The sequence below is a fragment of the Anomaloglossus baeobatrachus genome, chromosome 6 (assembly GCF_048569485.1).
Source record: "Anomaloglossus baeobatrachus isolate aAnoBae1 chromosome 6, aAnoBae1.hap1, whole genome shotgun sequence".
Lineage (NCBI taxonomy): Eukaryota > Metazoa > Chordata > Amphibia > Anura > Aromobatidae > Anomaloglossus > Anomaloglossus baeobatrachus.
In genome coordinates, this window is record NC_134358.1 from 92,859,413 (window position 1) to 92,884,995 (window position 25,583).

Below are 25,583 nucleotides of genomic sequence, written 5' to 3' on the forward strand. Positions count from 1 at the left end.
AATTTTGCTAAACATTGCAAAGGTTTCGATTTGACCACACTGTGATTAAACCTGAAAATTACCAGCTAAACACTCTTATAATCATAAATGGCTGAAAGTGAAAACTGCTTATAATCAACTTTGAAGAGTATATTTTAATAACATGTAAATTGCATTCTCAAAAATGAATGATTTCTTAATTATGTAGTCTACTGCTCACTTCCATATATTATCGGCCATGTCTGCAGTTAGCAGTAGCCAGTCTCCTAGGCAGGGAGCGCAGCAATTACAAGCTCTTTTGAATGGCACTTGTAAGCACTGCTCTGGATCTGAATTGCTGTATCTGGCCAGTAAGGCTGGGGCCACACGGGGATTACTGTGATCCCCTCGCCTCACGCTGGCAGTACAGCAGAGCCGAGTGTCATGCGAGTGTCCCTGCAACTGAGGTCCGATCGTGCGAGCGGACCTCAGCTGCGGGGGGGAGGGCCGGCACTGAGGAGGGGCGGGCCGGTGCTGAGGAGGGGAGGGATTTATCTCCCTCTCTCCTCCGTGGCCAGCTATTGACATTCTCGCACTACACTCGCGGTAAACCAGTGTACTGTGAGTGCAGTGCGATTTTTCTCTCGCCCCATACACTTGAATGGGTGCGAGAGAAAGAGACTCACATTACAATTGTAGCATGCTGCGATTGTTTTCTCGGTCCGATTGGGGCTGAGAAAATAATCGCTCATGGGTGCTGACACACAGGCTAATATTGGTCCGAGTGGAATGCGATTTTTTTATCGCACTCCACTCGCACCGAATTTCATGCCGTGTGTCTTAGGCCTTATAGTGCTACTGTGCTCCTCTAATGCTGCAGAGGAAAAGCTGCCCTTGCTTGCAAGATCGCAGAGAGCACAGTTCGGATCAGAGGCGTCATGTTGCAGTCACTCTGTCAATCAAGCAGGAGGGAGGCAGGGGAATGGTTCGCTCCTGATGAATGAAGACAAGAAAGCCCCTTTAAAGGGAACCTGTCATGTCATTTTTTTCTATATTAAATTGTCCTCAATGTGCTTTAAATCATGAAATGTGCATCACTAACATGGTTTTCTAAAAACAAAAAATTCCATGTAGTTATCTTAAAAAATGACTTAATATACTTAGGTGAATGCAGTAGATACGTTAGGTTTCAGTTATAGGGTCCGCACTTTTGCTAGGTTTCAGTTATAGGGTCGGCACTTTTGCTGGGTTCAGTCACAGTCACTCAAGTTTAGGCACGACTCTTTTTTAAATTTTGTCACGCCCCATTACCACTGTATAATGACCCCCACATTAGCTCCCATCCTGTATAATGGCCCCCACAGAAGTCTCCACATCATTTGATGGTCCCCAAGGTAGTCTCCAAACTGTATAATGACCCTCACATTAGCTCCTATGCTGTATAATGGCCCTCATATTACGGTAGTTCCCATGCTGTATAATGGCCCCCTCATTAGCTCCCATGCTATATAATAGCCCCCATTAGCTTCCGGGCTGGAAATAATGCATTGGCTTCCATGCTGTATAATGGCTCTCCCTTTAGCTCCCATGCTATATAATAGTCTCTGCATTAGCTCCCATGTAGGAATGAAGACTAAAATGGAGGTATTTGGCAGGATGATAACTGGAGACAATGTGGGCAATGCCATGAAGAGGCCTTCATGAGTGAACATCACACCAATCCTACTCCTGTACTTATTATGTATGATGGCATCACATACAGTAGCCGGATCCCTATAGTCTGCGTCCAAGTACACTAATAACATGATCACGATTGAGAGCAAATTTCAGCTCGAAACACATAGACCTCTGTCTACACTATTGTTTTAATGAGTCTTTTTATGGATTTAGAATAAAGTTTTGTTTTTCAATATATTCTTTATGTGGATGTTGGTAAAACTTTCTTCCTTTCATTTTCCTTTCATCGTGATTCCTGGAGCCAGTAGAGGTGAGCGGTTCCATCAATGCTTGGTTCGCCGGCAACAAATGAGCCTAGCTCCACAGGCCCAAGCTTGACCCGAACCCCAGATCAAGTCACTGGTTGGCAGTTTGAGTCTCCGCCCACATACAGCCAGCCATAAGCAGATCACTTTCAGTGAAGGGTGGGTGGGCTTTTTCAAACTTTTTTTTGTTGCACACTACATCCGATCACGCTGTTGTTGCCCCTAGTGTGCGCCGTTTAAACACTGCAAGCGGCACACACAGGGCTGAGCATCGAGCATACCCAAGCACAGCTTTGCTGCGTGAGTTTTGTTTGCACGTAAAGCATTCGAACCCCGAACCTTGATTTTTAAATTTGGTGTTCGGTTCAAACCGAACCTCAGGTTTGCTCATCTCTAGATTTTCCATGCACCACACCCACATCAAGCTTAGCACCTAGTGAGCTGATCCTTTTTTCGTTGTTTTATGAATGGGATGTGACCTGTCAAAACGGAGTGTTCATGCAGATAAAAAACAATCTCCCCTCCCCAAAAAACATGAAAAGTTGGGTGTGGAGACACGGGGCTCAGTGGGTGCTCTTGTCCACTGAACCAGCCGCCTTTAGAAAGACAGCGTGGCTCAGGGCTCATCCCAACTGAATGCCGGCCTCCTTAACCGTGGGAGGAACACTACTCAGACAACACAGGGTGAGGGAACCACAATAATTAGACTTTATTGGATCCCCAAACAATTAACGGCACATAGCACATAACCAGCAAAACATAAATGTAACAGGCAACAGAGTCTCACCCTTCCGCTGGCTCACCAGGGATTTAGAATGTCCATGCCTCAGAGGTTCCAGGGCTATTTACTCCAATCCAGCAGCACCCCGCTTTTGGTGGGCACCCACCGAGATAGGAATAGTGCCAGATTTAGGAAGCTGTGTGAGGTCTGCAAAGTCTGTAGCCAGGTGACCGGATTGTCCCAACCTGAGTGTCCTCCTTAGGTAGTCCTGGTATGATGATATAATCCTGGCAGCCGGGGTCGAAATCCCTAGGCTGTGGATATGGTCTCCAACTGGAACCTGAGTCCCTAGATTGAAACCATAAGATATCCTGATCCTCTAGTCAGCTCCTAAGAGCTTAGACTGGATCCACCAGCATCCATCAACCTTCATCAACCTGGTGGCTTAAAGAAGTCCTCTCTTATAGCCACAGCCTTCCACTTGGATACACTGCGTCCTCATCGGATTGGTTGGACAAGATTGCTTCTCCCATTGGATGAATTTCAAGCTGCATGGATAATGTTCATTTAAATGGTGTGCATAGAAAGACTGAGGATATCTACATGAAGTCTGCAAGCCACAGACTCAACAATAGCTACTAAGGTAATCACATTAGCAATACACAACTACAATACAATGATTACTGGAAGAGTCTGGAGAAACAATACGTCTGGCTTTCAGTGGCCAACACAATTACATGAGTCAACAAGAGTCTTGTAAAAACAATGAGGGACTTATCCCCCGTCTATAAACAATCTATCATCCTGTCTGGCTGAATTTTAAGAAACTTTAACCCATGAGAGTCCATGTCGTCAAATTCCTCCCCATTCTTAATATTAGCCAGACATGATAGGCTTCCGATCATCCTTCTCCTCTTGACGGCATTGTCCTTTTTAATGGTGAGGTCAGCAACAGAGGCTCGCATCTATACACCTCCCCCTGATTACCTCCCCCAAGTTGAGCAGACATATTGCGGACAAGCACTAAGTTGGGGACCATGAGTTGGGCTTGCATACATTTCTTACTATCAATCTTCCCCCAGTCAATAGCCACAGTGTGGTTAGGCTTACTCACGATTCTTGGCTCAGAAGTGGATGCTGGAGACTGGGAATGTGAATTATCTTTGGAAAAGATGTTAGAAAGATCCACATCAGGGTCCTGCTTGACTTGGAAGAAGGTGATGGCTGCTTCAAACTGACTGGATAGTCCTTGTCCTAGGTCATTCTCCAAAATGACTGGTGTGAGCAGGTAATCCCCAAGCCCCACTTTCACTTCCCTCTGAGTGGTATCCGAAACAAGAACCCCACTTCAACTTCCTCCTGGCTAGTCCCCGAAACAACAGGTGTGGGGAGGCTGTCCATAAACTCCATATGGACCTCTTCCTGGTCAGACCCCAAAGTAACTGGTGTGGGGACGGTGTCCATAAGCTCCACATCAGCCTTGCTCTGGTCAGTCTCTACAATGACAGGTATAGGGAGACTGTTCACAAGTCCCACATCGATCGCTTCCTGATTAGTTCCCAAACTACCAGGGGTGGGGATGCTGTTCATAAGCTCCACATCAGCCTTGCTCGGGTCAGTCTCCACAATGACCGGTATGGGGAGGCTGTTCACAATCCCCACCTCGACCTCTCCCTGGTCGGTCCTTAGGTCCAACTGCACACATGCCAGAGGGACGTCTGAGCGCTGGCCCTCAGCCAGGGAGATGGATAATTGGGAATCTGGTAAATGGTCTTCTGGGGAAACAATAACTGGGCTTACCAGAGTGATGGTAGATCCAATGTCTCGAAGTCCCTGAGCCTGTATATCACCGAACTTGACTGTCTGGATGTGGGGATGGAGGTTGGCTGGTGTACGGTGTCCGGCCTGCCATAGGGTGTGGACTGGATAAACCACTTCCTCAGCTATTGGTGTTTCTTGGGAGTAGCATTCCTCAGGTCTCGTTGGTTCATCTCGGCATATGTTGACTGGTTGGAGTGGCAGACAGACTCCAAGCATGCGGCCTCTTTGTTTTGGTGCAGCTTCTGCTGGGTAGCGGGACCATCCTTCTCGAGCGGCTGGTGCTAGCAGTACAGCAGCTGGAATCCCATAAACATATTCCAGAACCCAAGCCCTCTCTTCTCTTGAGGATCTAGGCCCCAATGCATCCAACAACGCTGTGGCTTGGGCCATTTTGGACAAAGTTGATTCCCGATTGTCACTAGATCCATGATTTGGCACATACAGTGCCTACAAGTAGTATTCAACCCCCTGCAGATTTAGCAGGTTTGATAAGATGCAAATAAGTTAGAGCCTGCAAACTTCAAACAAGAGCAGGATTTATTAACAGATGCATAAATCTTACAAACCAACAAGTTATGTTGCTCAATTAAATTTTAATAAATTTTCAACATAAAAGTGTGGATCAATTATTATTCAACCCCTTGGTTTAATATTTTGTGGAATAACCCTTGTTTGCAATTACAGCTAATAATGGTCTTTTATAAGACCTGATCAGGCCGGCACAGGTCTCTGGAGTTATCTTGGCCCACTCCTCCATGCAGATCTTCTCCAAGTTATCTAGGTTCTTTGGGTGTCTCATGTGGACTTTAATCTTGAGCTCCTTCCACAAGTTTTCAATTGGGTTAAGGTCAGTAGACTGACTAGGCCACTGCAACACCTTGATTTTTTTCCCTCTTGAACCAGGCCTTGGTTTTCTTGGCTGTGTGCTTTGGGTCGTTGTCTTGTTGGAAGATGAAATGACGACCCATCTTAAGATCCTTGATGGAGGAGCGGAGGTTCTTGGCAAAAATCTCCAGGTAGGCCGTGCTATCCATCTTCCCATGGATGCGGACCAGATGGCCAGCCCCCTTGGCTGAGAAACAGCCCCACAGCATGATGCTGCCACCACCATGCTTGACTGTAGGGATGGTATTCTTGGGGTCGTATGCAGTGCCATCCAGTCTCCAAACGTCACGTGTGTGGTTGGCACCAAAGATCTCGATCTTGGTCTCATCAGACCAGAGAACCTTGAACCAGTCTGTCTCAGAGTCCTCCAAGTGATCATGAGCAAACTGTAGACGAGCCTTGACATGACGCTTTGAAAGTAAAGGTACCTTACGGGCTCGTCTGGAACGGAGACCATTGCGGTGGAGTACCTAACTTATGGTATTGACTGAAACCAATGTTCCCACTGCCATGAGATCTTCCCAGAGCTCCTTCCTTGTTGTCCTTGGGTTAGCCTTGACTCTTCGGACAAGCCTGGCCTCGGCACGGGTGGAAACTTTCAAAGGCTGTCCAGGCCGTGGAAGGCTAACAGTAGTTCCATAAGCCTTCCACTTCCGGATGATGCTCCCAACAGTGGAGACAGGTAGGCCCAACTCCTTGGAAAGGGTTTTGTACCCCTTGCCAGCCTTGTGACCCTCCATGATCTTGTCTCTGATGGCCTTGGAATGCTCCTTTGTCTTTCCCATGTTGACCAAGTATGAGTGCTGTTCACAAGTTTGGGGAGGGTCTTAATTAGTCAGAAAAGGCTGGAAAAAGAGATAATCAATCCAAACATGTGAAGTTCATTGTTCTTTGTGCCTAAAATACTTCTTAATACTTTAGGGGAACCAAACAGAATTCTGGTGGTTTGAGGGGTTGAATAATAAATGACCCTCTGAATAAACTTTTCAAAATTTAAAAAAAAAAATAAAAAAAGAAATAACATTCTTTTTTGTTGCAGTACATTTCACACTTCCAGGCTGATCTACAGTCCAAATGTCACAATGCCAAGTTAATTCCGAATGTGTAAACCTGCTAAATCTGCAGGGGGTTGAATACTACTTGTAGGCACTGTAGTTTAAATCCTCTGGGTCAATATCAGTGGGATCCTCATCGTCCTCTGCATCATTCTGGGCATCCCAACGGACTAATTTCTGGATCAAGTCCGACGGAGTCTCAGGATTCCAGTAGATAATCTTTCGCCTCTGGCACAGATCCTGTAGCATCCATTTACTGTTGCGGTCGTAACTCCTCTCTGGTCCTTGTCCCATGGCTGAGCTGGTGGGGTTGGACATGGCAGTGTCCGAAACCTGAATGCGTCCCCTATGGCCTGCTGGGTATGCTTATGTGACTCCCTGGTTGTTGAGCCCTGGACGGTGTCCACGAACACCAGTCCGCTGCAGCTCCCCTGGGTAAACCAGGCTGAGTAGTATCCCACCGCTGCCACCAATTGTGGAGACACGAGGCTCACTGGGTGCTCTCGTCCACTAAAACCCGCCGCCTTTACAAAGAGACAGTGTGGCTCAGGGCTCACCCCAACTGAACGCCGGCCTCCCTAACTGTGGGCGTAACACTACTCAGACAACACAGGGTGAGGGAACCACAATAATTAGACTTTATTGGATCCCCAAACAATTAACGGCACATAGCACATAACCAGCAAAACACAAATGTAACAGGCAACAGAGTCTCACCCTTCCGCTGGCTCACCAGGGATTTAGAATGTCCATGCCTCAGAGGTTCCAGGGCTTTTTACTCCAATCCAGCAGAACCCTGCTTTTGGCAGGCACCCACCGAGATAGGATAGGAATAGCGCCAGATTTAGGAAGCTGTGTGAGGTCTGCAAAGTCTGTAGCCAGGTGACCGGATTGTCCCAACCTGAGTGTCCTCCTTAGGTAGTCCTGGTATGATGATATAATCCTGGCAGCCGGGGTCGAAATCCCTAGGCTGTGGATATGGTCTCCAACCGGAACCGGAGTCGCTAGATTGAAGCCATAAGATATCCTGATCCTCTAGTCAGCTCCTAAGAGCTTAGACTGGATCCATCAGCATCCATCAACCTTCATCAACCTGGTGGCTTAAAGAAGTCTTCTCTTATAGCCACAGCCTTCCACTTGGATACACTGCGTCCTCATCGGATTGGTTTGGACAAGATTGCTTCTCCCATTGGATATTGGATAATGTTCATTTAAATGGTGTGCATAGAAAGACTGAGGATATCTACATGAAGTCTGCAAGTCACAGACTCGACAATGGCTACTAAGGTAATCACATTAGCAATACACAACTACAATACAATGATTACTGGAAGAGTCTGGAAAAACAATACACCTGGCTTTCAGTGGCCGACACAATTACATGAGTCAACAAGAGTCTTGTAAAAACAATGAGGGACTTATCCCCCATCTATAAACAATCTATCATCCTGTCTGGCTGAATTTTAAGAAACGTTAACCCATGAGAGTCCATGTCGTCACATTGGGAAGTATAGTATTTATGATGACATGTGTCCCAGTCCTGCCCATGTAATTCAGATTGTGTTGTCCTTCCGTTCATGCTCCCTTATGGTGACTCTAAAGTCGTTTCTTCAATTTTCTGTCTTTCTAGATTTATTGTCCAACAGCAGCTCGTTACACCAAGCCTCATTTTTGTTTAAGCTTTTTACACATATTCCTACTAACAAGATACTCGGAGCAAATTCGGCCTTCAGCATATTCAAATATATTTTTTAAAATCAATATTCTGGATGGGAGGTCTGTATTGTGCAATGGGAAACATTTTTCAGTCTTTTAATAATTTGGCTGGCGGCTAAAGTTATAAATCAGAATGCAAATCTATGTTATCAGCAAATTTAGACTGAGAAAGATTCCCTACAGTGCACTTCAATAAACGTACAAGCTGGAAATCTGTTGCACAAAGGCCGAGAGTTTCCTGAAATCCGACATCTAACGCTCTCTGAACCTTTTCAAGAATATATTCTTTTTGTATTTTTCTGACTTTAAGGTTCTGTTCACACCATGGATTTTGTTCTTCATCTAACAGGATTGGCTTTTTGAGGAAAAAAACCCAAAAACCACCAGAGAGATTATTGAAAATGGTTACAAAGAATGGGCAATTAGCATCCATTTCAATCCATCTGTAATTAATATCAGATTAAAAAAATATCACAAAATGGAAATTAACATGTTTTGTGAATTTTTGAACCACTATCATTGCAAGTCATCAATTATTATAATTTAGATTGTAAGCTCTTATGGCCAGGAACCATTCCCCTTCTGTCTGACTGTTCATTTGTTTTTAGTATACTATTATTTTTTTAATCATTATTATTATTTTATTATTTGCCATTTTACTTGTGCTATCTTTGTTGGAGCCATATACATGAAACTTATTATTTTGTTACTATAGAGGCATTAGGATTAGTGATGAGCGAGCATGCTTGTAACTACTCGGTACTCGCACGAGTATCGCTGTACTCGGGCTGCTCGGCGGGGACCGAGTAATCTCGCGATACTCGTGCTGTACTCGTGGTCTTCATTTCTGCATGTTGGCGCTCTTTTGAGAGCCAGCCCTCATGCAGGGATTGGCTGGCAGACCACTGCAATGCCACAGCCCTGTTAGTTGTGGAATTGCAGTGATTGGCCGGCCTGCACAGCGTGACCGAGCCTTTATATCGGCCAGCGCGCTGTGCTCTGCTCACAGCTATCCAGACTGTCAGTGCAGGGAGAGTGTCGCTGATTCAGGGAAAGCTTTGCGGCCCTTTATAGCTTTTTCAGTTGCAGGGCTGCAAACAGTGTGACCAAAAGTCCTTCTCAGGACTATTCTAGTTGTATACAGGCAGGCAGGGTATAGCCAGGTCGGAGTACAGTAGCAGAGTCCTTCTCAGGACTATTGTTGCTATATACAGGCAGGGTATAGCCAGGTCTGAATACAGGCTAGTGACCAAAAGAGTCCTTGTCAGGACTATTGTACCAGTATACAGGCAGGCAGGCAGGCAGGGTAGTGGTGACCGTATACCAGCCTTCATCATATCTGGGGCTGGTGTACACAGTGTAAAACAGTCCAGATAGTGTCTGACTTGTCTGTAATTGTCGCTCCCCAAAAAAACCTGTTAGGTTCTTATTGCGTCCGTGCTTGGTTTTTAAAACCGCACGTGTGTGCCTGTTGGTGGCAGCGTACAGGTGCACTTGTGTGCAATTTCCAGAAACTTTGATATAACGCACAAGTAGTGAATATACACGTCAGCAGTGCACAGCATTGCAAAATGCGCAAGGGCATTGGCAAGGAACAAGGAAGTGGACGTGATGGTGGTGCAGGCAGAGGCCGAGGTCGTGGGCAAGCTCTAATTTCGCCACAACAAAGGGCCACATCTAGTCGCTCGCACGTCCTGTCCCAAATTCTTGGGGACCGCAGCAGTACACCGCTCTTGAACCAAGACCAGTGTCAACAGGTTGTTAGTTGGATAGCAGATAATGCTTCCAGTCAGATTGGCACCACCACAAACACTCTGTCTTCCACACGGTCAAGTGTCAGTAGCCGTGATACTGCACCGCACATTTCTGAACCTGATCCTCCTTCCTACCACCAGGCTGAGTACACGTCCTCCTCGGACATTAATGATCCCACACTTGGACACTCGGAAGAGCTGTTCACGTTTCCATTCACACATTCTGGCCTCTCGCCAGCTCATATTGAAGTGGGTCATGAGGAGATCGTCTGTACAGATGGCCAAATATTTGAGCAGCCACATTCTCACGAAGTTGGCAACGTGTCTCAACAAGTGGTGGACGATGATGAGACACAATTGTCAGCAAGTCAGGAGGAGGAGCAGGGTGCGGAAGAGGAAGACGACGTGGTGGATGATCCAGTAACTGACCCAACCTGGCAGGAGGATATGCAGAGCGAGGACAGCAGTGCACAGGGGGAGGGAGGCGTAGCATCACAACAGGCAGTAAGAAGCAGGGTGGTGGCCCCAGGCAGAAGTCAGGCAACCGTTCCCCGGAACAACACGACGACACAAGGTGCCTGTACAAATGTTAGGTCTTCCCGAGTCTGGCAGTTTTTTAAGTTGGATCCAGATGATTCAAAAAAGGCCATTTGCAACACCTGCCGTGCCAGCATCAGCAGGGGTACCAAAACTAGCAGCCTGACCACCACCAGCATGATCAGGCACATGTCAGCCAAGAACCCGACTTTGTGGGAAGTACAACAGAGTCGAGGAGCAGTGCTTGCTGATGTCACTGCTACGTCTTCGCTGGTTGTGCATGCGAGCCAATCCCCTGTCCATGCTGCCTGCGAACAAGCCTCCTCCACTCCTGCACCTGCAGTTGCCTACGCAGAAAGAACACCATCATCAAGCACGTCCTTGTCCCAGCGCAGCGTTCAGTTATCCATTCAGCAAACCTTTGAACGCAGGCGCAAATACACTACCAACACCCCACATGCCACAGTTCTAAATGCTAACATTTCGCGACTGCTTGCGCTGGAAATGTTGCCTTTTAGGCTGGTGGAGACAGAAGCATTCCGTGACCTGATGGCGGCAGCTGTCCCACGTTACTCGGTCCCCAGCCGCCACTATTTCTCCCGGTGTGCCGTCCCCGCGTTGCATAACCACGTGTCACAAAACATCACACGTGCCCTGAACAACGCTGTTTCACCCAAGGTCCACCTAACCACAGACACGTGGACAAGTGCTTGTGGGCAAGGCCGCTACATCTCGTTGACGGCACACTGGGTTAATATTGTGGAAGCTGGGACCCAGTCTGAGCGAGGGACGGAATACGTCCTTCCCACACCAAGGTTTGCAGGCCCTACCTCAGTCAGTGTTTCACCCACACTCTACAGCTCCGGAATGTCATGCTCTTCAGCCTCCTCCTCCTCCTGCGCATCCTCATCCACTGTACCCTCCACACCAGTCACAAGCTGGAAGCACTGCAGCACTGCCTCGGCAAAGCGGCAACAGGCTGTGCTGAAGCTAATCTGCATAGGTGACAAACCCCACAATGCAGAAGAGCTGTGGACAGCTCTGAAACAGCAGGCAGATCACTGGCTCACACCTCTGAACCTAAAGCCAGGAAAGGTCGTGTGTGACAATGGCCGGAACCTGGTGGCGGCTTTGAGGCGAGGCCAGCTGACACATGTTCCATGCGTGGCCCATGTGCTCAACCTCGTGGTTCAGCGGTTTCTAAAGTCATACCCAGAGCTGTCTGATCTGCTGGTAAAAGTTCGCCGCCTGTCTGCACATTTTCGAAAGTCACCTACTGCTTCAGCCGGCCTTGCCGGCTTTCAGCGCCGTTTGCATCTTCCGGCTCACAGACTGGTGTGTGATGTCCCCACGCGTTGGAATTCAACTCTGCACATGTTGGTCAGGAAAAAAAAAAAAAAAAAACACCAAAAAACTGAGCTGTAACAAATGTTCAATAAACATGCAACATTACAAGCATGTGAATTGCAGCCTCAAGACTAGAAAAAAACACAAGGAGAAAAATTGTAGGAAAAATACCCTGACTATAAATAAATAAATTGCAAGTGCTTAATAACAGGGTACTTAGTATATACATTTTTGCAAAAAGGTAAGAAGCTGTCTCACCCCGTCACGGTGTACCCATCTGAGACAGTCCCTAACCTACTAAAGTTAAAAACATATTCTGTACCTGACTTGTGTCATGTCAAAACTTCAATATGGATGGTAAAGTGGTCAGCTGGGTCCCAGATTAAATACACAGCAAAAAGTGAGAAGCAGGTAATTGTTCAGCTTTAGTATCAGGAGGGCTGCACCCCCAACTTGCATAAAAGCAAGATAACAGACAAAAAACACCAAAAAACTGAGCTGTAACAAATGTTCAATAAACATGCAACATTACAAGCATGTGAATTGCAGCCTCAAGACTAGAAAAAAAACAAGGAGAAAAATTGTAGGAAAAATACCCTGACTATAAATAAATAAATTGCAAGTGCTTAATAACAGGGTACTTAGTATATACATTTTTGCAAAAAGGTAAGAAGCTGTCTCACCCCGTCACGGTGTACCCATCTGAGACAGTCCCTAACCTACTAAAGTTAAAAACATATTCTGTACCTGACTTGTGTCATGTCAAAACTTCAATATGGATGGTAAAGTGGTCAGCTGGGTCCCAGATTAGATACACAGCAAAAAGTGAGAAGCAGGTAATTGTTCAGCTTCAGTATCAGGAGGGCTGCACCCCCAACTTGCATAAAAGCAAGATAACAGACAAAAAACACCAAAAAACTGAGCTGTAACAAATGTTCAATAAACATGCAACATTACAAGCATGTGAATTGCAGCCTCAAGACTAGAAAAAAAACAAGGAGAAAAATTGTAGGAAAAATACCCTGACTATAAATAAATAAATTGCAAGTGCTTAATAACAGGGTACTTAGTATATACATTTTTGCAAAAAGGTAAGAAGCTGTCTCACCCCGTCACGGTGTACCCATCTGAGACAGTCCCTAACCTACTAAAGTTAAAAACATATTCTGTACCTGACTTGTGTCATGTCAAAACTTCAATATGGATGGTAAAGTGGTCAGCTGGGTCCCAGATTAAATACACAGCAAAAAGTGAGAAGCAGGTAATTGTTCAGCTTCAGTATCAGGAGGGCTGCACCCCCAACTTGCATAAAAGCAAGATAACAGACAAAAAACACCAAAAAACTGAGCTGTAACAAATGTTCAATAAACATGCAACATTACAAGCATGTGAATTGCAGCCTCAAGACTAGAAAAAAAACAAGGAGAAAATGTATATACTAAGTACCCTGTTATTAAGCACTTGCAATTTATTTATTTATAGTCAGGGTATTTTTCCTACAATTTTTCTCCTTGTTTTTTTTCTAGTCTTGAGGCTGCAATTCACATGCTTGTAATGTTGCATGTTTATTGAACATTTGTTACAGCTCAGTTTTTTTGGTGTTTTTTGTCTGTTATCTTGCTTTTATGCAAGTTGGGGGTGCAGCCCTCCTGATACTGAAGCTGAACAATTACCTACTTCTCACTTTTTGCTGTGTATTTAATCTGGGACCCAGCTGACCACTTTACCATCCATATTGAAGTTTTGACATGACACAAGTCAGGTACAGAATATGTTTTTAACTTTAGTAGGTTAGGGACTGTCTCAGATGGGTACACCGTGACGGGGTGAGACAGCTTCTTACCTTTTTGCAAAAATGTATATACTAAGTACCCTGTTATTAAGCACTTGCAATTTATTTATTTATAGTCAGGGTATTTTTCCTACAATTTTTCTCCTTGTTTTTTTTCACATGTTGGTCAGGATATGTGAGCAGAAGAGGGCAGTTGTTGAGTACCTGCATCACCTAAGCCGTCGGGAAATGGGTCAAACTCCACACATAACACCTGAGGAGTGGAGATGGATGTCAGACCTATGTACCATCCTCCAAAACTTTGAGGACTCCACCAAGATGGTGAGTGGTGATGACGCCATTATTAGCGTCACCATACCGCTACTCTGCCTTCTAAAACGGTCTCTGCTGAAAAACAAACATGATGCATTGCAGGCGGAGCGCGATGAGTTGCAGCAAGAAACAGTAGTGGGTGTGGGTGATAACGCACAGCCCAGCCTCGTCTCATCACAACGTGCAGTGGAGGACTATGACGAGGAGGAGGATGAAGACATGGAGCAACTCTCCGGCCAAATTGAGGATATGACATGCACACCAGTCATATCCTCGGTTCAGCGTGGCTGGCCAGAGGACAGGGTAGATGAGGAGGAGGAGGAGGAGGAGGAGGAGGACAGCATGTTCAGTCATCTTGTTGGTCAGGCTACTGAAGTCCTGGCTGTTAAGAGTCTGGCGCACATGGCTGACTTTATGGTAAGCTGCCTGTCTCGTGACCCTCGCGTTAAGAACATCTTGGCCGACAATCATTACTGGTTGGTAACACTGTTAGACCCACGCTACAAGGAGAACTTTTTGTCTCTTATTCCCGTGGAGGAGAGGTCAACCAAAATGCAGCAGTTCCGGAAGGCCATAGTCACGGAAGTAGGCAAAGCATTCCCCTCACAAAACGCTAGCGGCATAGGTCAGGAATCAGTGGACAACCGAGGCGTACAGCCGAGAGAGGCACAAGTCCAATCCGCCAGAGGTAGGGGAACAGTCTTTAAGATGTGGGACAGTTTTCTCAGCCCCTCACGTACCACAGCCCCTGAGGTGCGGGGTAGTGCCACAAGAAATCCTAAGTTTGCCCAGATGCTGAAGGAGTACCTTGCAGATCGAACAACTGTACTCCGACATTCCTCTGTGCCTTACAATTATTGGGTATCCAAGCTGGACACGTGGCATGAATTGGCTCTCTACGCCTTGGAAGTCCTGGCCTGCCCTGCTGCTAGCGTTTTGTCAGAGCGTGTTTTTAGTGCCGCAGGTGGAATCATTACAGATAAACGCACCCGCCTGTCAACTGAAAATGCTGACAGGCTGACTCTGATCAAGATGAACAAGGGTTGGATTGGGCCAGACTTCACCACACCACCAGCAAATGAGAGCGGAATTTAAAGTTTGCCATGTACCTCCACTCACCCATGGGTACACACTTCTGGACTTTGGATAATCGCTGGACTGCTCCTCCTTCTCCTCATGCGCCACCATGATGATGACCGTTACAAATTGCAATACTTAGGCCTTTGTTTCAGGTATACCCCCAGTGGTAAATTTTTTCGCCCATTCTTTGCAGAATGGACATTACAACGACAGGAGACCCGCTCCTTTGCAATGGGAACAATGTTTTGAGGCCCTCATGCACGTCTCTACCCAGGGACAACGTGGGGCCTCCCAATTTTTGGCTGCCCTGCCTAAGGGCTATACTATAATACACCCACTTCCTGACAATGGACACTTAATGTTTTGAGGCCCTCATGCACGTCTCTACCCAGGGACAACGTGGAGCCTCCCAATTTTTGGCTGCCCTGCCTAAGGGCTATACTATAATACACCCACTTCCTGACAATGGACACTTAATGTTTTGAGGCCCTCATGCACGTCTCTACCCAGGGACAACGTGGAGCCTCCCAATTTTTGGCTGCCCTGCCTAAGGGCTATACTATAATACACCCACTTCCTGACAATGGACACTTAATGTTTTGAGGCCCTCATGCACGTCTCTACCCAGGGACAACGTGGAGCCTCCCAATTTTTGGCTGCCCTGCCTAAGGGCTATACTATAATACACCCACTTCCTGACAATGGACACTTAATGTTTTGAGGCCCTCATGCACGTCTCTACCCAGGGACAACGTGGAGCCTCCCAATTTTTGGCTGCCCTTCCAAAGGGCTATACTAAAATAGACCCACTTCCTTACAATGGGCACTTCAGGTTTACAGGCCATCATGCACGTCTCTATCCAGGGACAATGTGGAGCCTCCCAATTTTTGGCTGCCCTGGCAAAGGGCTATACTAAAATAGACCCACTTCCTTACAATGGGCACTTCAGGTTTACAGGCCATCATGCACGTCTCTATCCAGGGACAATGTGGAGCCTCCCAATTTTTGGCTGCCCTGCCTAAGGGCTATACTACAATAGACCCACTTCCTTACAATGGGCACTTCAGGTTTACAGGCCATCATGCACGTCTCTATCCAGGGACAACGTGGAGCCTCCCAATTTTTGGCTCCCCTGGCAAAGGGCTATACTAAAATAGACCCACTTCCTTACAATGGGCACTTCAGGTTTACAGGCCATCATGCACGTCTCTATCCAGGGACAACGTGGAGCCTCCCAATTTTTGGCTGCCCTGCCTAAGGGCTATACTATAATACACCCACTTCCTGACAATGGACACTTAATGTTTTGAGGCCCTCATGCACGTCTCTACCCAGGGACAACGTGGAGCCTCCCAATTTTTGGCTGCCCTGCCTAAGGGCTATACTATAATACACCCACTTCCTGACAATGGACACTTAATGTTTTGAGGCCCTCATGCACGTCTCTACCCAGGGACAACGTGGAGCCTCCCAATTTTTGGCTGCCCTGGCAAAGGGCTATACTAAAATAGACCCACTTCCTTACAATGGGCACTTCAGGTTTACAGGCCCTCATGCACGTCTGTATGCAGGGGCATTGGTGAACCTCACAATTTTGGACTGCCCTGGCAAAGGAAAATACTACAAAGACTCACTTCCTCAAAATGGGCACATTAGACTCAAGAGGCCTTCATGTACGTCTCTTCTCAGGGACATCGGAGTGCCACACAATGTTTTCACGTAAAATCTTTCATGTATTAATCTCAAAAAGTAACATACACCAGCTCTATCTCACTCTTGCGTATGTGCCCTTAACATTTCTGCCATGAAAAATCATTTTGGGGTCATTTTGGAAGGTTTTCTGGTGAGTCCGTAAAAATGGCGTGAAACGCGGACAAAATTGTTCACAGCTGTGACTTTTGAGTGATAAATGCTTCAAGGGGTCTTCCCTATGCTGTTGCCATGTCATTTGAGCACTCTTCTGAGACTTTTGTGACATTTTTAGGGTTTCTCCATGCTGCCGGGGGGTCATTTCACAAAAATACTCGGGTCTCCCATAGGATAACATTGGGCTCGTTGCTCGGCCCGAGTACACGAGTATCTTGGGAGGCTCGGCCCGAGCTTCGAGCACCCGAGCTTTTTAGTACTCGCTCATCACTAATTAGGATGTGTTTATGGTCTTTTAGCCTACAAAAAAAATGTTCTGTCACTACTAGAGTTGAGCGCGGTTCGCGGTTCGCGGTTCTCCAGTTCGCAGTTCGAGTGATTTTGGGGGCTGTTCTAGATCGAACTAGAACTCGAGCTTTTTGCTAAAAGCTCGACAGTTCTAGTTACGTTCGAGAACGGTTCTAGCAGCAAAAAGCAGGGCTTTTTACAGCTACAGTGTGCAGGAGCCATCGCTGGCAGCCTGCCAGAAGCTGGTAACCAAGATAAACATCGGGTATCCAAGCAAAGCGCTTTGGTTAGTAACCCGATATTTATCCTAGTTACATGTGCAGGAAGCCGACACTTCCCCGCTCAGCTCGCTTCGACCCCTCCTGCACGCGGCATGTACACACACACACTCACCTGTCCCCAGCCATGCAGTCCACGACACTGACGTCCTCAGCGCCACATGACCCCGCTAGGCTCCACCCACTTTGCACTCCGCCGCCCGCACACATGGCCCCACTAGGCTCCGCCCACCTGGCACTCTGCACACGTGGTCCTGCTAGGCTCCGCCCACCTGACACTCTGCACACATGACCCCGCTAGGCTCCGCCCACCTGGCACTCTGCACACATGGTCCCGCTAGGCTCCGCCCACATGGCACTCTGCACACATGGTCCTGCTAGGCTCCGCCCACCTGGCACTCTGCACACATTAACCCGCTAGGCTTCGCTCACCTGGCACTCTGCACGCATTACCCCGCTAGGCTCCGTCCACCTGGCACTCTGCACACATTACCCCGCTAGGCTCCACCCACCTGGAACTCTGCACACATTGCCCTGCTAGGCTCCGCCCACCTGGCACTCTGCACGCATGGTCCCGCTAGGCTCCGCCCACCTGGCACTCTGCACGCATGGTCCCGCTAGGCTCCACCCACCTGGCACTCTGCACACATTACCCCGCTGGCTCCGCCCACCTGGCACTCTGCACACATTACCCCGCTAGACTCCGCCCACCTGGCACTCTGCACGCATAGCCCTGCTAGGCTCCGCCCATCTGGCACTCTGCACACATTACCCCGCTAGGCTACGCCCACCTGGCACTCTGCACACATTACTCCGCTAGACTCCGCCCACCTGGCATTCTGCACACATGGCTCCGTCCACCTGGCACTCCGCTCGCATTACCCCGCTCGGCTTACCTGCGGTGATGAAGTCCCACCCTCCCAACCTCAGCGCTGTCACTGTCCTCCATGGCCGCCGCTTGTCACATCACCTTCTCTCGCTTCCGACCCGAGACTGACTAGCGGTGACGTCACGGGCCGCTCGCGATACTTGGCTGTGAAGGTGATTGAAGTCAGTGTGCAGTATCAGCGGTGCAGGAGATCAGCGCAGGTAATGTACCTTGCTGACAGCAGCACTTGTCATCCCCTGCAGTGACCTGGGCTGACCAATTGATGTTAGCTCAGGTCACTGCATTGCTCTCCCAGCCAATGGGGAACATCCTGCTCTTCATTGACTGGGACAGTGTGGATCGTCATGGGAACCCCTTGGATTACAGCAGACCTGGATTTGTTTTTCTTTCTAATAAATTGGTTAAAGAGGGAATGTATTGGGGAGTGTTTTTTCAAATAAAAGTGTGTTTGTCGTCTATTTTTTTTTATTACTGACTGGGTTGGAGATGTCGGGTATCTGATAGATGCCTGACCTCACCAACCCCAGGGCTTGATGCCAGGTGACATTACACATCTGGTATTAACCCCATATATTACCCCGTTTGCCACCGCACCAGGGCACAGGATGAGCTGAGGCGAAGCACCAGGATTGGCGCATCTAATGGATGCGCCACTTCTGGGGCGGCTGCGGCCTGCTATTTTTAGGCTGGGGAGAGTCCAATAACCATGGACCTCCCTAGTCTGAGAATATCAGACCCCAGCTGTCTGCTGGTGATCCAATTTTGGGGGGACCCCCACGTGTTTTTTTTTTTTAAATTGTTTATTTAATTTAAAATAACAGCGTGGGGTGCCCTCAGTTTTGGATTACCAGCCAAGGTGAAGCTGCCAGCTGTGGTCTGCAGGCTGCAGCCGTCTGCTTTACCCTAGCTGGCTACAAAAAGAGGGGAAACCCCACGTCATTTTTTTTTCATGTTTTTGGCTAAATACAAAGCTAAGCACCCCTTAGTGCCACATGAAAGGCACCAAAGGGTGCAAAATTACAAAATGCAGGAGAGTGGGACATTATGTGTCTTTCTGCCATTATAATGACAGAAAAGACTGATATGAAGTGTACAAGCACAGGAAAATCACCAGAGCGCTCTACACTGTGATAAGCAGTAGAAAATGGCACTGGAGTGAACATGTGACCGCCTCATGTAGGTTGAAGCTATGGATCCTGGGTAAATTTATGTATTTTCCCTCCTTCAGTTTTTTTGCAGTACGCAAAAAAAACGGAAGGCACATGGATGACAAACAGATGACATACGGACCGTCTACGGAACGGAAATGGATGCCACACGGACGCACCCGTGAAAAAAACGGACTTTTTTTTGCAGACCGCAAAAATGGATCGGTCGTGTTAATGTAGCCTTATTCTGATCTGCCGTTTAAAAACAGCAGGCAGAAATAAGTGAATAGCGCCCCCCAGCGTCAGAAAATCTCCGGGGTTTCAGGGCTAGCTGAGACCCTGGAGATCATGATTCAGGACGGTTTTTCCGGTCCCCGCTCACGTGATCAGAGGTATACACCGTATACCGATGATCACGTTATAGTAAATGACAGCGTCGGTAAAAAATTATTTATCTCCTATCTGGCATGAACAAACATGATAAATCTCCTCCCCGGTCCCCTCCCCGGTCTCTTCCGGTCCCCCCCGGTCACCCGGTGTCGCCAAAGTGCCCCTCCCAGAAATCCAAGATGGCCGCGCGCACAGCAGCGCACCGGCCACATTCACCCTACTCCTCTGATTTCTGTAGCATGTGCCATGACACATGCGACAGAAAACTCCTCCCCAGGCCCTCCAGGTCACCCCCTATAACCCCACCGGTGTTCCCCGGTGTCCCACGGTACCTGTGCAGCGTTGATCCCCCGTGGCCCTCTCCTTCACAATAGATGCTGCCGCATGCACAGAGCGGCTGTCAGCTCAGCTACCTGTGTTCAGACACAGTGAGTGGTGGTTATGCATCTGTAAGCTAAATGGGCGGCACGGTGGCTCAGTGGTTAGCACTGCAGTCTTGCAGCACTGAGGTCCTGGGCTCATTTCCCACCAAGGACACCATCTGCAAGGAGTTTGTATGTTCTCCCTGTGTTTGCGTGGGTTTCCCCCCACACTCCAAAGACATACAGATAGGGAATTTAGATTGTGAGCCCCAATGGGGACAGTGTTCACAATGTATGCAAAACGCTATGGAATTAATAACGCTATATAAATGAATAAATTATTATTATTACTGCAATGCCCTGCTCATGAGGTAAGGAACATAGTTGATCAGGAGAGCTATATACTACATTTCCAAATGGAGGTATTTGATTTTATAGTTGCCCTGCTGAACGACTACCAAACATGAGAGTTCGTTATACGCCACAAGAAAACACATCTAAATAGCGAGCTCTGTTGTTAAGTATTCATTCAGCTGGATAACTGTACTTAAAGGGGTATTCCATCTCCAAGATCCTATCCCCAATATATAGTAGGTGGAATAGCAATAATATCAGCAAATACCAATATTTGGAAATGTAGAATAGTTCTCCTGATTAGGCATGCCCTTACCTCATGAGCAGGGCATTGCAGCTTTGGTAGCAACCGTTACGACATGGACTCTGCTGCTGTGGACCCGGGGAGAGTGAGTGCAGATTCATTACACCCACATTCCTCACATGGAGGGTCTGCACTCCTAGAAAATGGGGGATACGTTCCCTGTGTGTCTCCCCCCATATTCTAGACGGTCCAGAGTCGTCGTGGGACCCCTTTATTTTTTATCTTACAATAAATTGGTGAAAGAGGGAATGTTTTGGGGACTGTTTTTTCAAATACATTTTTTTTGTCAATTTTTTTGTTAGTACTGACAGTTTATGATGTTGGGTATCTAATAGACGCCATGACATCACAAACTGCTGGGCTTGATGTCAGGTGACTTTACAGCTAGTATCAACCCCATTTATTACCCCGTTTGCCACTGCACCAGGGCACGGGATGAGCTGGAGTGAAGCGCCAGGATTGGCGCATCTTGTGGATGCGCCACGTCTGGGGTGCCTGCGGCCTGCTATTTTTAGGCTGTGAAGGCCCAATAACTATGGACCTTCCCACCCTGAGAATACCAGACCACAGCTGTCCGCATTACCTTGGCTGGTGATCCAATTTGGGGGGAACCCTACTTTTTTTTTTGTAATTATTAATATTTATAAAATAATTATAAAAAAAGAGCCTGGGGTGACCTCCACATTGGATCCCCAACCACGGTAAAGCTGGCAGCTGTGGTTTTCAGGCTATAGCCGTCTGCTTTACCCTAGCTGACTATCAAAAATGGGGCTTCCCTTTATTTTTGGTTCCCAGCCGGGTACAAATAGGCAGCTGGGGGTTGGGGGCAGCCCGTAGCTGCCTGCTGTACCTGGCTAGCATACAAAAATATGGCGAAGCCCACATAATTTTTTCAGGGGGCAAAAAACTCCTGCATACAGTTCTGGATGGAGTATGCTGAGCTTTGTAGTTCTGCAGCTGCTGTCTGTCTCTATGGAGGAGAGCAGACAGCAGCTGCAGAACGACAAGGCTCAGCATGCTCCATTCACTAGTGTATGCAGGAGAGCAGTTGCCTATTTGTACCCGGCTGGGAACCAAAAATATAGGGAAGCCCATTTTTTTTAATTATTTAATTTATGAAATAATTAAAAAACAAATGACATGGGCTTCGCCCCATTTTTGTGTCCAGCCAGTTACAACTAGGCAGCTGGGGACTGGAATCCACAGCACAGGTTAGCCCGAGGTTTCTGGGAGCCTCTGCTGCGAATTGCAGTCCGCAGCCGCCCCAGAGAATGGCGCTTTCATAGAAGCGCTTTCATCTTCTGGCGCTGTATCCAACTCTTCCAACAGCCCTGGTAACCGTGGCTTTGCTGGGTAATAATGAGTTAATACTGGCTTTGTTTTACTAGCTAGTATTAAGCCAGAGATTCTTAATGTCAGGCACGTTTGACCCGGCCATTAAGAATCTCCATTAAAGGGTTAAAAAAAAGACACCACAAAGAGAAAAAAAACTTTAATAGAAATAAATACACAGACACATTAGAGACTCCATGTTTATTACTCACTGTCTGCCCTCCACGATCTATGGTCTTCTGTCTTTCTCGTTCAACAAATGCAGCTCTGCTCCATCACTGCTGCATGGGGGAAGACGCTGCTTCCCGTGCAGCCTTCACGCCGTGAGTGATCAGTGCTGCTGGCTGTTAGCGGTAACAGCGGTAACGCTAACAGACGCGTTACCATAGCAACGGTGCTCCGATCATGTGATTCCCGGAGCCGCGGTTAGCAGTGACGTCTCCGCTAACTGCGTTGCTATGGCAACGGTGATCTCCGTTAATGACCGGCTGCGTCAGCCGGTCCCTAACGGAATGGGGAATCAGAACGGGGAGTCGACCGTGTACTAGAGCATGTCGCCGGTACACGGCGATACACAAACGTGCACCGTGTACCGGAGAGTGCAATGACAGGACCTAGGACAGGACATGACGTCAAAGCCATGTGACGAGTCTGTAGCCAATGAGATAATAGCCACGTGACTGGTCACATGGCTATTTTGACGACGTCACGGAAGGTCCTGTCAGTGCTGGTTATTGGGAGGATGCAGCGATCATCGGAAGGAATAGTGACAGGAGACAGAGTGCAGGACGCATCGTGGGCACCGGTAAGTGTTATGGCAATGTTTATTAACTGTATGTGTACATTTATAATGCGTTTTTATGTGTTTGTGATTGCCTCCCATTGTTTCATATTGGTTCGAGTGGTTCGCTGAACCGGTTCGCCGAACCGAACTCGAACGGGACCTCGGTTCGGCGAACCGAGCTCGAGCCGAACCGCGGCTGGTTCGCTCATCTCTAGTCACTACTTGCATCTCTTTAATTACATTAGAGAATGTTAAACACTGATCTGTTCCAAAACTGACGTAAATGGAAGCAGAGGGTTCCCTTTGATTATTATAGGGTCTGTCTCTTATGTGACTATTTTTCCAATGAAAGTATACGTTCTGGATCCTACACTTTTTTCCCCTCTTTTTAAAAACAGACACATAATAGAACCCAGATGGAGGCCATAATAATCAATGGTTCCTTTCTTCTTTGGTTTGCCACAGTTGTGCAACAGATCCACTTTTTACATTATTCCATTCTTGTGTTCTGCAAAACTGAACAGACAAATAGGAACATCAAGACATTTGTACATAGCCTAAGTGCATAAAAAGTTTATGTTGCATCTGAGTTAAAAAGGAATATATTCATTGAAAACAAATGTTGTTGAAATTGGGTTTTTGGGTTAAAGGGAATCTGTCACCAAGATTTTGCAGTGTAAGCTAAGGATAGCATGCTGCGAGAGTTAAAAAGTAAAAATATCTGTGATTCTCTTATCAGTGTGCAGCTATTGTTTACTCATAGTAAAGGGTTTATTGCTTTGTGAAAAACATTAGTGTAAGGGGTGCTTCACACACAGCGAGATCGCTGCTGAGATCGCTGCTGAGTTACGGTTTTTGTGACGCAGCAGTGACCTCATTAGCGATCTCGCTGTGTGTGACACTGAGCAGCGATCTGGCCCCTGCTGTGAGATCGCTGCTCGTTACACACAGCCCTGGTTCGTTTTTTTATTGTTGCTCTCCCGCTGATAAGCACACATCGCTGTGTGTGACAGCGAGAGAGCAACAATCCTGAATGTGCAGGGAGCAGGAGCCGGCGTCTGACAGCCTGCGGTAAGCTGTAACCAAGGTAAACATCGGGTAACCAAGGTGGTTACCCGATATTTACCTTCGTTACCAGCCTCCGCAGCTCTCATGCTGCCAGTGCCGGCTCCTGCTCCCTGCACACGCTAAGTTAAGCGGTGTGAGCTGGTAACTAAGGTAAACATCGGGTAACCATACCCGATGTTTACCTTAGTTACCAGTGTCCGCAGCTTCCAGACGCCGGCTCCGTGCAAGCGCAGCGTCGCTTGTACGTCGCTGCTGGCTGGGGGCTGGTCACTGGTCGCTGGTGAGATCTGCCTATTTGACAGCTCACCAGCGACCATGTAGCGACGCAGCAGCGATCTTGACCAGGTCAGATCGCTGGTGGGATCGCTGCTGCGTCGCTAAAGTGTGACGGTACCCTAACTCAGTGGGCCATGCCAACTGCTGTGATTGACACCTCACAGTCAATGCACAATCTCTATTGAGAGTCTGGAGTGGGCGGGGACAGCTCACTCAGCTGTGCTACACTCAATTCTGAGATAAAGTCAGAACAGCTGAACACAGTAATCTAAGATAAAAATGGTTAGTTTCAAGATTTCTGCTCCTACAGTATGCTGCTCTCAGATGAAGTAACAAAAACCTGGTGACACATTCTCTTTAAATGTAATTAACACCTTCACCCCTGGGCAATTTTCCATTTTTGCGTTTTCCTTTTTTTCCCTCCTCTTCTTACAGGAGCTATAACTTTTATATTTTTCTATCCACATAGCCATAAGGTCTTTTTTTGGGACAAATTATACTTTTGATTGACACCATTCATTTTATCATGTCATGCACTAGAAAGCGGGAAAAAAAATCCTAGTGCGTTGAAATTGCAATAAAATTAAATTCCAGAATTGTTTCTTGTTTTTTATATTCTTTTTATGGTAAAAAGACTGGGCAATATGATTCTCTAGGTCAGTACGATTTTGTAGATACCAAACATGTATAGTTTTTTTTTTATTGAAGTGGTGCAAAAAATTCAGAAATTTGTAAAAAGATAAAATCATGCTTGTGTTGCCATTTTCAGAGACCTTTGACGCTTTCAAGTTTTGGGATATGGGGTTATGTGATGGCTTATTTGTTTGCACCCTGATACCACTCTCGAGTAGATCAAATGTTCTGATTGCTTCTTATTGCATTTTGTTGCAATGTTATGGTGGGCAAAAAAACGTAATTCTGGCTTTTTGATTTTCTTAGTTATGCTGTTTATCTATCACATTAATTTATTTTACAATTTGATTGATTGGACTTTTATGAATGCAGTCATATAAAATATGTGCATTTTTTGTTTGTTTTATTCTTATCAAGGTAAAGGGAGGGTGCTTTGAACTTTTGTGAAGGGTTCATATTTTTAAAACATTTTGGTTTTACTTTTTACTGTACTTAATAGTCCCCTTAGAGGACTTAAAGCTGTAATGTCTGCTCGCTTGTGCTATACATAGTAGTGCATTAGCACTGCTACGTACGGTGAAAACCACAATCTCATATGAATGCCAGCTAACACTGGCTTTCACAGGAGAATCATAATGAAAGGCACAAGG